Source organism: Salmo trutta, chromosome 14 (genome assembly GCF_901001165.1).
Source record: "Salmo trutta chromosome 14, fSalTru1.1, whole genome shotgun sequence".
Classification (NCBI taxonomy): Eukaryota; Metazoa; Chordata; class Actinopteri; order Salmoniformes; family Salmonidae; genus Salmo; species Salmo trutta.
In genome coordinates, this window is record NC_042970.1 from 53,378,403 (window position 1) to 53,394,584 (window position 16,182).

Here is a 16,182-nt window from a genome sequence, read left to right on the forward strand (position 1 = left end):
GTCAGAACTGTAGGATTAGTTATAAGAGGAAAAGGGACCATATTATTAGGGTGAGGCACATGGGCTACTAACAGCTTACTACACAACATACACTTACATGCTGACCACACCACATGCGTCATGTGCGCGAGCTTTGCAAAATAAATATACACATACATGTTATTCAATCATTGCACCCACACAACTTGCGCGCGTCAACGAGGGTCTGCATAGCCAGGCGCTAAAATAGAAGTTGGTTCTATTTGTGACGCTTGATGTGCTGAAATTCCCGCCTCTCCCATCTCCTCATTGGTTTTTAGGAGCATATACTCACGTGGGTGATTGAAAGATGAACTGAGGTCCACACTCCAGTCCAGTTGGTGGTGGTAATGCACCTTAGTTGGTTGCCAACTGCCATATAAAGTTCAAAGAAGAATTAGAAGCCTGAAGGAGGGATTACTAGAAATGAACTTGGTTTACCCTTTTATCTGTGGATTAATTGTCGGAGTAGGCAAGCTAGCTAGTTAGTTTTATGGTAACTTATGCACAGTCAATAGCCATGCCCATGTGGGCACAAACATGATGAGACGGCCCCTTTTCTACCCAAGTATAAAAGCCCCCGTGACGCAATTCACACCAGACCATGCAAACCATTTGTAAGCCGGGTGTTACAAATGGTTTGAAACTACAACTCTACCAAAAGACCAGACAGCGTGGAGCATGAGCTACACGGCTGGAAATGGTATGAACTCTGAACTATTGATCACAAAAGAAGTGAATCCTAGACTACAGCCTATATCAATCTGGAGCTGAAAATTTGTGCAAGTCTAGTCCGAGAACACTGACAACATCATGAAAGCATCTAAAAAGTGAGATGAACCTCTCACACCACTACGACCTGGAAGATTCTACAAAGGACAATGGCGATCTCTACTGGACAAACCAGAATCTTACCTCATCGACCAACTATCGAAGCCAGCTTCACATAAAAACATTTCATTACTTTTTCGAATTAGTGATTTATTAGTGGCATATGTATTTGCATTTCCGTGAGAGTAGCTTCCCCATTGTCCTAAAGACCAAATTATTTGTCTCCCTTCCTTCCACCCCCTTTTCTCTCTGTATCTATCATGTTATAACCAAACTGTCATGTTTTGTTAAGTCCTCTAGGGACAGTATTTACTGTATAATGTTAGGATGTTTTATATCTTCTGTCATTGTTTAATTAGCTAGTAAATAAATAATTGAGCCAATTTGTGTATGGATGATTCATCAAGTAAAGTCTGCATTCGTGCAGACGAAGGAATTACGATGTTCAAGAACGAAACTGATCGAGGAAAAATTAATTAACAAGCGACTGTTTTGATAAGATACAAAAATATCAGAAGAGTTATTGTCACGTCCTGACCAGCAGAGGGAGTAGTTGTTTAGTATTTGGTCAGGACGTGGCAGAAGTTGTGTGTTTGTATGTAGTTTCTAGTTGTTCTGTTTCTGTGTTAGTCTTGTGACTCCCGATCAGGAACAGCTGGATATCGTTGTTCCTGATTGGGAGTCATATATTAGGTGTGTGTTTTTCTCTTGGGGTTGTGGGTTGTTTTATTTTACACTGCTAGATTTATGTATAGCCTGTAAAACTGTCACCGTTTCATTCGTGTTTATTGTTTTGTCCGTGTACATCATAATTTATTAAAAATGATGTTGAGCACGCAATCCACTGCGTATTGGTCCACTTTTTCTGACAGTGATTTTGAGATATCCTCAGACGAAGGAGAATATCGTGACAGTTATTTTCAGGAAATAGTAACTCTGTAACGACATTTTCCCGTGGTGCCCTGAATTTCTAGTTAATGTTTACATGATTAGTTTAATCACGTAATAATTAAACCTAGAGAATTGATTTGATAATATATCAGTCTTCACTTTTAATGATAGTCAAGACACGACACTTGGAAAGAGACCCTTAAACCCAGACTTGGACCACACACCACTCCACTAAATAGCAGGCTAGTAATTGCTTTGCAATGCTTGCAGTTAGCCACTGATTCATTCCAAACAACTCATTGTTGAATTTGTTTATGTCCAATTGCAGATGAGCACCGACACATTTTATCTATAATTTCTCTTCATAATTTCTCTTCATATGACAAGAATTGAGAAGGATTTGCCTGTAGATTATCGACTTGATTCATGATGATGACTGCTAGCTCGCTAGCTAAGATTTTGAAAGTATGATTTTGACATGATCAGTCCAATCAAGCTACAGTAGATAATGTGATTTGATGTTATTTTATCTGTGCCCAATGACCTTGAGACTTCTTTGATGAGCACTTCTAATGTAAGTCTATGGCAGCACCCAAGGAGCTTGAATTTTCGAGCTCTCCCGTAGATTTTGCACGTAATGTCCCCATGAGTGCCAGAACACTGAGCCAATCATGGCGCAATTAGAGAACATTACCAACCCCTATGCTCTGTATTTTCCGCTGGCTGCCCCACCAGCACACAAAGCTAGGCTGAAACACCTGCATTTTGGAGATGCCTTACTCAAGAAAGCAAAAAATAGACCATGTTTGTGTGCGGCTTTATTAACTAAATTATAATTTTTTTATTATATTGTTTACAAACTGATATGTGATATGTATGAATGCCCAAATAACATGCACAACAGGCTAAATACATTTGAATCATATTTATATTCCCTGCTATGCCTCCCATACCTGCGGCACTCCAGGAACAGGGTTGCCTACCCTGACATTTTTATTTTATTTTTTATTTTACCTTTATTTAACCAGGTAGGCCAGTTGGGAACAAGTTCTCATTTACAACTGCGGCCTGGCCAAGATAAAAAAAAAGTTGCATATCACGGGGGCTGTTCAATGTTAATGCAGTACATCACAGGATGTTTTTGTGCTGGTCAAGGGCAGTCAAGTCTGGAGTTATAGGGCTATATCTGTATCTGTTCTTAGTTCAGTATTCAACACCATAGTACCCTCCAAGCTCATCATTAAGCTTGGGGCCCTGGGTCTGAACCCCGACCTGTGCAACTGGGTCCTGTACTTCCTGACGGGCCGCCCCCAGGTGGTGAAGGTAGGAAACAACACCTCCACTTCGCTGATCGTCAACACAGTGGCCCCACAAGGGGGCTTGCTCAGCCCTCTCCTGTACTCCCTGTTCACCCATGGCTGTGTGGCCACGCATGCCTCCAACTCAATCATCCAGTTTGCAGACAACACAACAGTTGTAGGCTTGATCACCAACAATGACGTGACAGCCTACAGGGAGGAGGTGAGGGCACTGTGCCAGGATAATAACCTCTCACTTAACGTCAACAAAACAAACAAGCTGATCGTGGACTTCAGGAGAAAGCAGAGGGAGCACCCCCTATCCACATTGACGAGACCGCAGTGGAGAAGTTGGAAAGCTTCAAGTTCCTTGGTATACACATCACTGACAAACTGAAATGGTCCACCCACACAAACAGTGTGGTGAAGAAGGCGCGTCAGCACCTCTTCAACCTCAGGAGGCTGAAGAAATTTGTCTTGGCACCTAAAACCCTCACAAACCTTTACAGGTGCACAATTGAGAGCATCCGGTCGGGCTGTATCACCGCCTGGTACGGAAACTGCACTGCCCTCAACTGTAGGGCTCTCCAGAGGAAGGTACGGTCTGCCCAACACATCACCGGGGGCAAACTACCTGCCCTCCAGGACACCTACAGCACCCGATGTCACAGGAAGGCCAAAAAGATCATCAAGGACAACAACCACCGGAGCCACTGCCTGTTCAACCCGTTATCTTCCAGACGGCAAGGTCAGTACAGGTGCATCAAAGCTGAGACCGAGAGACTGAAAAACAGCTATCACTAGGCCATCAGACTGTTAAATAGCCATCACTAGCACCTTAGAGGCTACTGCCCTATATACATATACTTGAAATCACTGGCCACTTGAATAATGGAACACTAGTCACTTTAATAATGTTTACATATTTTGCATTACTCATCTCATATGTATGTACTTTATTCTATTCTACTGAATTTTTGTCTATGCCGCTCCAACATTGCTGGTCCAAATATTTATATATTCTTAATTCCATTCCTTTACTTTAGATTTTTGTGTATTGTGTGTATTGTTGTGAATTGTTAGATATTACTTGTTAGATATTACTGCACTGTTGGAGCTAGAAACACAAGCATTTCGCTACACCCGCAGTAACATCTGCTAAACGTGTATGTGACCAATAAAATTTGATTTGATTTGAGACAGGGGACAGTGCATCCACCGACGAAGTGCTCGGAGCAGGTGCACTTTACAGTTCAAGAACAAGCAAACATATAACCCCTGGCTAGTCATGCAGAATTCAACATGCAAAAAGGTAGGGAGCTTGGGTCTAGAAACAACGGGAGGGATCAAAGGTGTGGGTGGAATGTACAGTAACATTTTTTTTATATTTATTAACCTAGGCAAGTCAGTTAAGAACAAATTCTTATTTTCAATGACAGCCTAGGAACAGTGGATTAATTGCCTTGGTCAGGGGCAGAACAATAGATTTTTACCTTGTCAGCTCAGGGATTTGATCTTGCAACCTCTTGGTTGCTAGTCCAACACTTTAACTCCTAGGCTACCTGCCACCTCATCCTCTGCCTCCGACATAAAAAAAAACGAAGAGCTCTTAGGAAAAAGCCAGAGTCTTCCGGACAGCCTTAGGAGACTAAACGTCACAGCCACAAGCCCGTTCATGGCTATGAGCAAGAAAGTGACTGTCAGGAGTAAAATGGACTTGGCATGGGGAGAGTCATTGTGGGAGGTTTTGAAAACCTATGTACTGTGAAGTTAATCGGAATATGTGCCTCATATTATCACATAGGCAGGAGGCCTATATATTATCATATGTGTGTTCTGGTGTAGCCTACATTTATTTATTTTATTTGAAGTTATATTCAAATGTTGTGATATTTGTTCTACTTCTACATTGATGTCTTGAAAATGATATGAAATTCAGGTCTTGTAAGCCCAACAGCTGAGTATGTGTGCATTGGCAAATGGAGGGTGTTCTGCAGTGGCATCTGAAATTGTTGCTGTACACTAGTGTCTAGAAAATTAAGCTATAAGAAATGCGGACTTGTGTAAGCCCCGCAGCTACACTCAAGTATTTGGGCATACTGCAGTGTCGTCTAAAGTGTTTTGATTGAATCAGCACCTTGGAGAGTGCTGTCCATTTCACCACCATAGACAGTAGACTATTCGACTGTTTAATCTGTCTGCTGCGCTGCTACATTGTGTTTGGGAACCCCCCTCCCGTTTTACAAATGATGCACTGGTCGTTAGAGAGTTGGGTACTACCAACGTATGTCCAGGGGGCATAAGAGGAGATATGTGACTCAAACAGTCACGTGTAATTGTACTGAGGTCATGACTCATTAATTGTATAGAAATGCAGTAAATGAGCTTCAACTTCCAAAAACTTTTACCCTGGTTACTGCCCTGTGTAGGCTATTGGTGTACAGGCTTATTCATCAATATACATATCCTGGACAAAAACAAATTGTGATATGAGCATTTAAATTGCAAACAGAACATATATTTGATTGCAGAGATTTATACAGCCTACCACTGATTGACATTGAAATTGAATGGTTCTGCCACAGATTCTGCTGTCTCCAGCCATAACAGACCACAGCCACGCTTGACCGTTGAATCTTGCGCAGCTCAGCTGCATGCAGCTTGCACTTGGTGTTGTTGCCACAGCAACCACTGAAGATAAATCTGTGCAAGTCTTGATGCTACGGTGCTCGCGCTACTGCATTGAAGGGGAGATAGCAGTCCGACACGGGCAGATGGGACCTCAAGATCCACAGTGACTCACCGACAGGGCGCGACACTAGATAACAAGGGAAGAAGAAATGTGATGGCGATAATCCTCGGTTACCTTGGACCTTGACGGGAAGACACTGGGAAGACCGTCATACGGTGAGCCAGGTTTTTCGTCCTACACTTTCCTATCAAAGGCGAGTGCACATGACTGCGGCGATATGTGATTGTTGGATTAGTCTAATGTAGGCTACTGAATGTAAATGAGGCTTGTTGCAACTAGGTTATATTCAATTTCAATATGCATAACAAATTGTCACACGTAGTATAGGCCTATGTTCTATCTAACAAATACATTTACATTTTCTATTATAGGCCTATAGGTTATTATACATGAGTATAGGTTACATAATATCTGTCATTTATCAGGTGCTTTTATCCAGTGACTTAAAGTCATATGTGCATATATTTTACGAAGGGTGTTCACAGGAATCGAACCCACTACCCTAACGTTACTAGCACCATGCTATACCAACTGAGCTACAAAGGACCACTATGTGAATGATATTAAGACTGAATTCAAACGAGGCTTTTCAAATACAGCCTACTCCAAATAAACAGGGCTGCCATTTGTTTTTCTTGCTGGGAATTATAATGCATTAATTTATGCAACACAACAGGCTAATAAAAAGAACCACAGCAACAACAACTTCTGTAAAACATGTTTATGCTGAAATAAATATGTAGCCTATCAATAGGTTAGAATCAGCCTGGTCAGTTTAGTTGCCAAAACTAAATATGGGGTCCATTTTAAAAGGCGTTTTAAAATCTCCTGAAGTAAATATAGTGAAATTATATTGCAACAGGAGTTCCAGAAGCTTGCTTCTGATCAAAACTGGGTGTCGGATTGTACAATTTTGACACACATGCCCACCTAATTGGAATAGGTTATTGTTTTAAATCTTCATAAGCCTTCATTGGACATGTTTTCAATCACAAAGTAGTAGTTTCATTAGTGCCTAAATTGTTTTAACATGGTTAAATATAAAAAGTTCAATGTCTTAGAGAAATGTCAACTGGTATTTATGTAAATACTTGGACAGGTTTGAAAAATGTATCCCCAATAACTAGAGTATCTAAAACCGTAAAACAATGTGTTGGAGGAGAGGGTGGACTCAGTAAATCACTGAATTATTGATTATTTTATATATAGCAGCATTATATACAACAAGTGAATTTGATGAATGTATACAGGTCCAACAGTACATGTCTCACAATGTTGTGAATCAACACGCATCTACAGATGTCGGCTCTTAACTTGATCACTCTTTTGTTGCTGAGGATTTTCCTGCTGCACCAGGAAATTCAAATGCGGCCTGGGGTGATCTAGCGATTAGGCACGCTACGTTCAGTGCGCACATACAGTATAGGGCTACCATGTAGGCGTGGGTTAGATTCTGTCCCATAATAACAATATGAGTTTCCATTCATGAAAGTGTCTGGTAAATTGCCACAATAGATTTACCGTGGTATACGAGGAAATCATTTTTTCTATTGTACGGAATGCTTGTCAATCGCTTTTAGTCTGTTCAAAAAGGACTAAGTTGTTCTGATGACAACACCAACCAGAGGGCGAACATTTCTTGACAGACTTCGGTTGCAAGTGTAACACGCAGGATATTAACCCGGGTCTCAGCATCTTAGACCATTAGACTCTTGGGCCGAGGGCAGACACTGGTTTTGAAGTTCGCAAGTGGGGTTACCTCATCACGTGACCATGATCGACTCATATCCGGTACGCAAGCAGGGCTAGGCAACACCGACATCTTTTAGGGAGCAGTAATGAGGTGACCAATAATGGTTGCAATGGAGATCAGCTGTGCGGGTGAATTTAGCGGGGATTGATGGTTTAACGAGACATCAGCTGGCATTAATCTAGCACCATCGATGTTTGCAATAAGCCCCATGTTATTTGACTATATTCCAACAGGCTACATTCTGTAGGGTACCCATTAGCCTATCCATTGTCACAAAATAAAGGTGTGATTAAGGGCTTGTAAGTAAGCATTTCACGGTAAGGTCTACACCTGTTTTATTTGGTGCATGTGAATAATTTGATTAGATTTTTTTATTTGATTTGTTTGTGTTTCCCTGGCTAAATTGATTTAGGACATCAGTTGATTGACAGATGTAGGCCTACTGTAGAACGATAAACATTTTTCCAGTGTGGATACTCGTGGATGCTCGCCCACGTTTTATAGTTAGGTTATGTATATTTTGTCGATTTAGTTATGGTCTTTGGTATGGGTTGAAAGCCATTCTCAACATTCTTTGTTAGAAATATTGTTTCAATGTCCATTGTTTGATGTTAAAGTTTTTAGACAAGAGCCTCTCTCTACAAACAGCACATCCAGCATTCCAGCTTTGCAGAGCTGATCCACTGTAACCTGATCTTTTGGGTCCTCGCAGGTTTTTTGTTGTGCGTAATCTGCGTAAATATGTTGTGCATAAATATGCTGTCTAGGCATTGCATAGATTTGGGCTTATTTACCTGACGACAACATTTTGTAGCGCATTTATTAATAGATAGTGTATATAAACCCCCTATATTAAGCATCTCTTAAATAATTATGAATAGATCCACCATTGAGCGCAAAAACAACACTTGTTACAGAATACTGTACCTGTATATATGTAATGTCACAATCATTTGGGCTCATTAAATGTTGTTAATGTAGGGCTCATAAGATGTATTTAATATATGGTTAATCAGGCTCAGGTAGCATCAGGTTTGAATTTTCATGCAGATCAAAGCCCTAATCAAATCCACACATATAATGCTTTTGAATGACACATCCGGTTTTTGTGGGAAATTCCTTGGTTAACTGGGAGAAAAGTGATTGATTCTCAGGATAGACCATTTGTAAAATACAGGGAAAATAATCAACCCGAATACAGACACACACCCATCCACCTTGAACCTCCCATCATTCCTTTATCATACCAATCTGTCCAATTTAACCTTCTTTAATCCCTACATCTATTAGGACTTCCATCCCTGTTAATATATCCATATATTTCTATATCCTATTTATTTATCTATCCAGTCATAAGATCATTTATAGCTATATTTTTTTATTAAGAAATTTAAGTATGGTTGAAGGGATAAACACTTGGGATAAAATAATGTTTTTAAATGTGTTTTCAACTTCAACTATGCCTCATTGTCTTCTGTGCTCTATTATTACAGCTTGCATATACTGTGGTATTCTAGTAGGACAGTGTATAAAAGTGTAGTAGGCTAGTCTGAGTGTAGTTATTTGTGATAAAATATGCGATCTAACTGCCTGAAAATCCAAAGTAGTGTAGTCGATAGTATAGTCTTTTTAGCCTTTTTTCTTTACATTTTTTAAGTTGTGTATTGTTTGTATTGTTAGTTATTACTGCTGTTGGAGCTAGAAACATAAGCATTTCGCTGCACCTGCGATAACATCTACAAAATGTGTACATGACCAATAAAATGTGATTTAATTTTGATTTAATAGCCTACCGCATATTACACATGGCAGAAAAACATTACAAAAATATCAACCTAGATTTAAGATGTCTTTGGTAGAGCAATCGCCTTTGAGTGTGGACAGTATCATGCATACTGGATGGACTGGTTACCTTATGCTACACTCCAAACGTTCTATCCATGAGGCTGCATGCACCTCAAACAGTGGTCGATGCATGGAGTGAAATAAGTGTTCTTATAAGCCCAAACATTCCTATATGCAATCCTGTGTGAAAGCAGAGTCTTGATGGTTGCCATTAAAAAGAGGAGGATCCCAGCCTTCTACTGCTACTATATTTATTTCTCAGCTGATAATATTAAGCATTGCTCCGCTAGGGCCTCCCGAGTGGCGCAGCGGTCTAAGGCACTGCATCGCAGTGCTAGATATGTTACTACAGACCCGGGATTGATCCAGGGCTGTATCACAACTGGCCGTGATTGGGGGTCCCATAGGGTGATGCACAATTGGCCCAGCGTCGTCCGAATAAGGGGAGGGTTTGGCCAGGGGGGCTTTACTTGGCTCATCGCGCTCTAGCGACTCCTTGTGGCGGGCCGGGCGCCTGCAGGCTGACCCTGGTCATCAGGTGAACGGTGTTTCCTCCGACACATTGGTGCAGCTGGCTTCCGGGTTAAGCGCACAGGTGTTAAGAAGCGCGGTTTGGCAGGTCATGTTTCGGAGGACGCATGACTCGACCTTTGCCTCCCAAGTCTGTTGCGGCAATGAGACAAGATCGAAATTCGGGAGAAAAAGGGGGTAAAAAAAGATACATACACTACCGTTCAAAAGTTTGCGGTCACTTAGAAATGTCCTTGTTTTTGAAAGAAAAGCACATTTTATGTCCATTAAAATAACATCAAATTGATCAGAAATACAGTGTAGACATTCTTAATGTTATAAATGACTATTGTAGCTGGAAACGGAAGATTTTTTATGGAATACCTACATAGGTGTACAGATGCCCATTATCAGCAACCATCCCTCCTGTGTTCCAATGGCACGTTGTGTTAGCTAATCCAAGTTTATAATTTTAAAAGGCTAATTGATCATTAGAAAAACCTTTTGAAATTATGTTAGCACAGCTGAAAACTGTTGTTCTGATTAAAGAAGCAACAAAACTGGCCTTCTTTAGACTAGTTGAGTATCTGGAGCATCAGCATTTGTGGGTTCGATTACAGGCTCAAAATGACCAGAAACAAAGAACTTTCTTCTGAAACTCGTCAGTCTATTCTTGTTCTGAGAAATGAAAGCTATTCCATGCAAGAAATTGCCAAGAAACTGAAGATCTGGTACACCACTGTGTAGTTCTCCCTTCACAGAACAGCGCAAACTGTCTCGAACCAGAATAGAAAGAGTGGGAGACCCCGGTGCAAAACTGAGCAACAGAACAAGTACATTAGTGTCTAGTTTGAGAATCAGACGCCTCACAAGTCCTCAACTAGCAGCTTCATTAAATAGTACCCGCAAAACACCAGTCTCAACGTCAACAGTGAAGAGGCGACTCCGGGATTCTGGCCTTCTAGGCAGAGTCGCAAAGAAAAACCCATATCTCAGACTGGCCAATAAAAAGAAAAGATTAAGATGGGCAAATGAACACAGACACTGGACAGATTATTACTGAAGGCCAAATTCAATATTTTATACTTTAAAATATTTTTTTTACACCTAAAGGGGTCCTAAAACTCTAAATCAAATAGCTAAATGATATATAACAATTCCATATGTTAGCTAATCCTACATTTCCTAGAAAACAATGCCCAACAGTATAACATCTTTATAACCACTTTGTATTTAGGACAAAAAGTTAATTGCTTTGCCACATTTTTTGCAGTATTACTTTAGTACCTTGTTACTAACAGGATACATGTTTTGGAATATTTTCACTCTGCCAATTAGGTTAGTATTGTGGAGTAACTACGATGTTTTTGATCCATCCTCAGTTTTCTCCTGTCACAGCCACTGTTTTAAAGTCACCATTGGCCTCATGGTGAAATCCCTGAGTGGTTTCCTTCCTTTCCGGCAGCTGAGTTAGGAAAGACTCGTATATCTTTGTAGTGACAGGTTGTATTCATACACCATCAAAAGTGTAGTTAATAACTTCACCATGCTCAAAGGGATATTACATTACTACCAATAGGTGCTTTTCTTTGAAAGACATTGGAAAACCTCCCTAGCCTTTGTGGTTGAATCTGTGTTTCAAATTCATTGCTGAACTGAGGGACCTTACAGATAATTGTATGTGTGGGGTGCAGAGGTAGTCATTCAAAAATCATGTTAAACACTATATATGCACACAGAATGAGTCCATGCAACTTATGTGACTTAAGCAAATTTGTACTCTTGAACTTATTTAGGCTTGCCATAACGAAGGGCTGGAATACTTATTGACTCAAGACATTTCAGCTTTTCATTTTTAATAAATCTGTAAAAAAATATGAAAAACATAATTCCATTTTGACATTATGGGGTATTAGTGTGTAGGCCAGTGAAAAAAATACTACATTTAATCCATTTTAAATTCAGGCTGTAACACAACAACATTTGAAAAAAGTCAATGCATATGTAACGGGCGTCGTAAGGCTTGAACCAAGGTGCAGCGGGAACGTGTATACTCATCTTCTTTATTAATTTAAAAGAAGGAAAAACAAACAAATCACATATACAAAACAATGGACGACACTAAACAGTCCTGTCAGGTGCACAGACACAAAACAGGAGACAACTACCCACAAACCCCCATAGCACAAACACCCCTATACAAAGGACCTTCAATCAGAGGCAACGAGGAACAGCTGCCTCCAATTGAAGGTCAATCAACAAACCCTAAACATAGAAATAGAAAGACTTGACTGAACATGGAAATACACTAACATAGGACGTAGACCAAAAACTCCGGAACACTCTAAACAAACACCCCTCTTACATAAGCACATAGAACAACAAACCCCGAGACACTCTAAACAAACACCCCCTGCCACGTCCTGACCAAACTACAATAACAAATAACCCCTTTTACTGGCCAGGACGTGACAGCATACGAGTGTGAAATGTTCTAGCAGATTATTTGCTGTTTCTTTGTCTACTACAAAAGGCATAAATAGGCTAGCATTAAAAGCAATACTGCTCGACAGGTTGACATTCAATTAAGGAAATGGTAGGCCTGACCTGCTTATGGGTTTATTAGCTTTGCCATATGATAGCCTGTTTACTTTCGTTATCGATATCCATCAAATGTGTCTGTTGGCTATTGTCTTGCTTATAGTTCTATCTCTGGTGAACAGTGATGCCTTACCCACCAGTTAATTTCCAACCCACCCTGGATTTATTGTTGCTGATCAGATAGGGAAACACACTATGCTATGTCAGCAAGCGTGTTAATGATTATGCAAAGAACCAAACTGACACCAAGTGGAAATCGTTAAAGGCCACGAGAAGAGCTCCATTTTCTACTGAGTTGAAGTCAATAGAAATCCTGGGGATATGCACACAACACCAGTGGTCTATTTTCTCTGGGTACCTCAAACAGTAGTATCTGTCTCTGTGTGGTAGCATGATATTCACAGTTCCCACAGCATTGGGCAGAGTTAACTGTTGTTGTTTGTCGCTGAGTTTCTCTGTTTCACAAAGAGCTCTGGTGGGATACAATAATGGCCTAGTGAGACTGAATTTCAGTGGCCTAGAGGATTTGATTTCAGTTTTGATTAAAAAAAAATAAAAATACATATAGCCTACTCCCAGTGTGTTTGTGAAACAATCTTAATATATATACTCTTAGTCCACATTCTTACATGCTGACCAGACCGCTCGCGCACGTGCGTTTGCCATCGCGAGCATGTTGATTTTGTCCACCCACACCAGACGCGATCAGGACACCCAGGTTGAAATATAAAGAAAACTTATAACCAGCTATATTAATTTGGGGACAGGTCAAAAAGCATTAAATATTCATGGCAATTTAGCTAGCAAGCTTGCTGTTGCTAGCAAATTTTTCCTGAAATGCACAAGGTCCTCTACTCCAACAATTAATCCACAGATAAAAGGGTAAAGTTTGTTTCTAGTAATGTCTCCTCCTTCAGGCTTCTTCTTCTTTGGACTTTATATCGCGGTTGGCAACCAACTTTAAGGTGCATTACCATTACCGACTGGACTGTGGACCTCAGTTCATCTTTCAATCACCCACATAGGTATATGCTCCTAAAAACCAACGAGGAGATGGCACATAGGTATATGCTCCTAAAAACCAATGATGAGATGGGAGAGGCGGGACTTGTAGCGCGTCAAGCATCACAAATAGAACCAAGTTCTGCTTTAGCGCTTGGCTACGCAGACGCTCGTGAGCAGTGTGGGTGCAATAATTGAATAACATGTATGTGTAAATCTATTTTGTAACACTATTTTGTAACTCACGCGAGCGGTGTGGTCAGCATGTAAGTGTAGTGGGGTAATCTTTGATATGTATATTATATATACCTCACATGCGACTTGTGATAAGACTATGCAATTAATATGTTCAAACAAAGTATATTAAATTATCTGACTCCATTTAGCATTATAGTAAAACCATGTGCAATCAAGTATTTTGCGTTTAGCTGACTAAGATCAAGGGATGGTCATGAGAAGCAAATATCAAAGCAAGTATTATTTTTTTTTTAAATGTATTATTTAACTTTTTTTAAATTAATGGATTCAAATACAAGCGATAAAGCTTAAGTTACAAGGCAGCACTGACAATAACAAAGCATCATTCTAGGCATATACTGTAGATCCTAAGGTTAACTTACAAGACCAAGCACTCAATGAGGCCATAAGGAAACAGGAAAACGCTTATCCAGAGGCGGCGCTCCTAGAGGCTGGGGACTTTAATGCAGGAAAACTTAAATCCGTTTTACATCATTTCTACCAGCATGTTAAATGTGCAACCAAAGGAAAAAAATTCTAGACCACCTTTACTCTACACACAGAGACGCGTACAAAGCTCTCCCTCGCCCTACATTTGGCAAATCTGATCATAATTATATCCTCCTGATTCCTGTTTACGAGCTAAATCTAAAGCAGGTAGCACTAGTGACTCTGTCAATAAAGAAGTGGTCAGATGACGCAGATGCTAAGCTACAGGACTGTTTTGCTAACACAGACTGGAATATGTTCCGTGATTCTTCCAATGGCATTGAGGAGTGCACCACATCAGTCACTGGCTTCATCAATAAGTGCATCAATGACGTCGTCCCCACAGTGACCGTACGTACATACCTCAACCAGAAGCCATAGATTACAGGCAACATCCTCACTGAGCTAAAGGTTAGATCTGCTGCTTTCAAGGAGCGGGACTCTAACCTGGACGCTTATGAGAAATCCCGCTATGCACTCAGATGAACCATCAAACAGGCAAAGCGGCAATACAGGACTAAGATTGAATCATACTACACCGGCTCCGATGCTCATCGGATGTGTCAGGGCTTGCAAACTATTACAGACTACAAAGGGAAGCACAGCCGTGAGCTGCCCAGTGACACGAGCATACCAGACAAGCTAAATTACTTCTATGCTCGCTTCGAGGCAAGCAACACTGAAGCATGCATAAGAGCATCAGCTTTTCCGGACGATTGTGTGATCACGCTCTCCACAGCCGATGTAAGACCTTTAAACAGGTCAACGTTCCCAAGGCCGTGGAGCCAGACGCATTACCAGAATGTGTACTCCGAGCATGCGCTGACCAACTGGCAAGTGTCTTCACTGACATGTTCAACCTGTCCCTGACTGAGTCTGTAATACTAACATGTTTCAAGCAGACCACCATTGTCTCTGTGCCCAAGAACACTAAGGTAACCTGACTAAATGACGACTGACCCGTAGCACTCATGTCTGTAGCCATGAAGTGCTTTGAAAGGCTGGTCATGACTCACATTAACACCATTATCCCAGAAACCCTAGACCCACTCCAATTTTCATACCGCCCCAACAGATCCACAGCTGATGCAATCTCTATTGCACTCTACACTGCCCTTTCCCAGCTGGGCAAAAGGAAAACCTACATGAGAGTGCTATTCATTGACTACAGCTCAGCGTACAACACCATAGTGCCCTCAAAGCTCATCACTAAGCTAAGGACCCTGGGACTAAACACCTCCCTCTGCAACTGGATCCTGGACTTCCTGACGGGCCTGCCCCCAGGTGGTAAGGGTAGGTAACAACACATCTGCCATGCTGATCCTCAACACGAGGGCCCCTCAGCAAAGCATGCTCAGTCCCCTCCTGTACTCCCTGTTCACCCATGACTGCATGGCCAGGCACGACTCCAACACCAGCATTCATTTTGCCAACGGCACAACAGTGAAAGTTACTGATCACCGACAATGATGAGACAGCCTATAGGGAGGAGGTCAGAGACTTGGCCGTGTGGTGCCAGGATAACAACCTCTGCCTCAGCGTGATCAAGACAAAGGAGATGATTGTGGACTACAGGAAAATGAGGACCAAGCCCACCCCCATTCTCATCGAAAAGGCTGTAGTTGAGCAGGTTGAGAGCGTCAAGTTCCTTGGTGTCCACATCACCAACTAACTAACATGGTCCAAACACACCAAGACAGTCATGAAGAGGGCACGACAAAGCCTATTCCCACTCAGGAGCCTGAAAAGATTTGACATGGGTCCCCAGATCCTCAAAAAGTTCTACAGCTTCACCATCGAGAGCATCCTGACTGGTTGCATCACTGCCTGGTATGGCAACTGCTCAGCCTTGGACCGCAAGGCACTTCAGAGGGTAGTGCGTTCTGCCCAGTACATCACTTGGGCCAAGCTCCATGCCATCCAGGACCTCTACATCAGGCGGTCAGAGGAAGGCC

General features: G+C 41.4%; 1 protein-coding gene across 2 annotated transcripts in view; it reads left to right on the forward strand.

The window, feature by feature from the left end:
- The window catches only part of LOC115208370 (E3 ubiquitin-protein ligase RNF182), a 72,299-nt gene that overhangs the window by 35,669 nt on the left and 20,448 nt on the right, over nt 1-16,182 (forward strand). The window contains exon 1 of one of the 2 annotated variants that reach the window (XM_029776377.1): nt 5,630-5,945. The exons of the other annotated variant lie outside the window; for it this stretch is intronic. The gene's annotated coding sequence lies outside the window, so the exon portion shown is untranslated. Of the gene's footprint in view, nt 1-5,629; nt 5,946-16,182 lie in introns of those variants that run through there. 2 annotated transcript variants of the gene reach the window in all.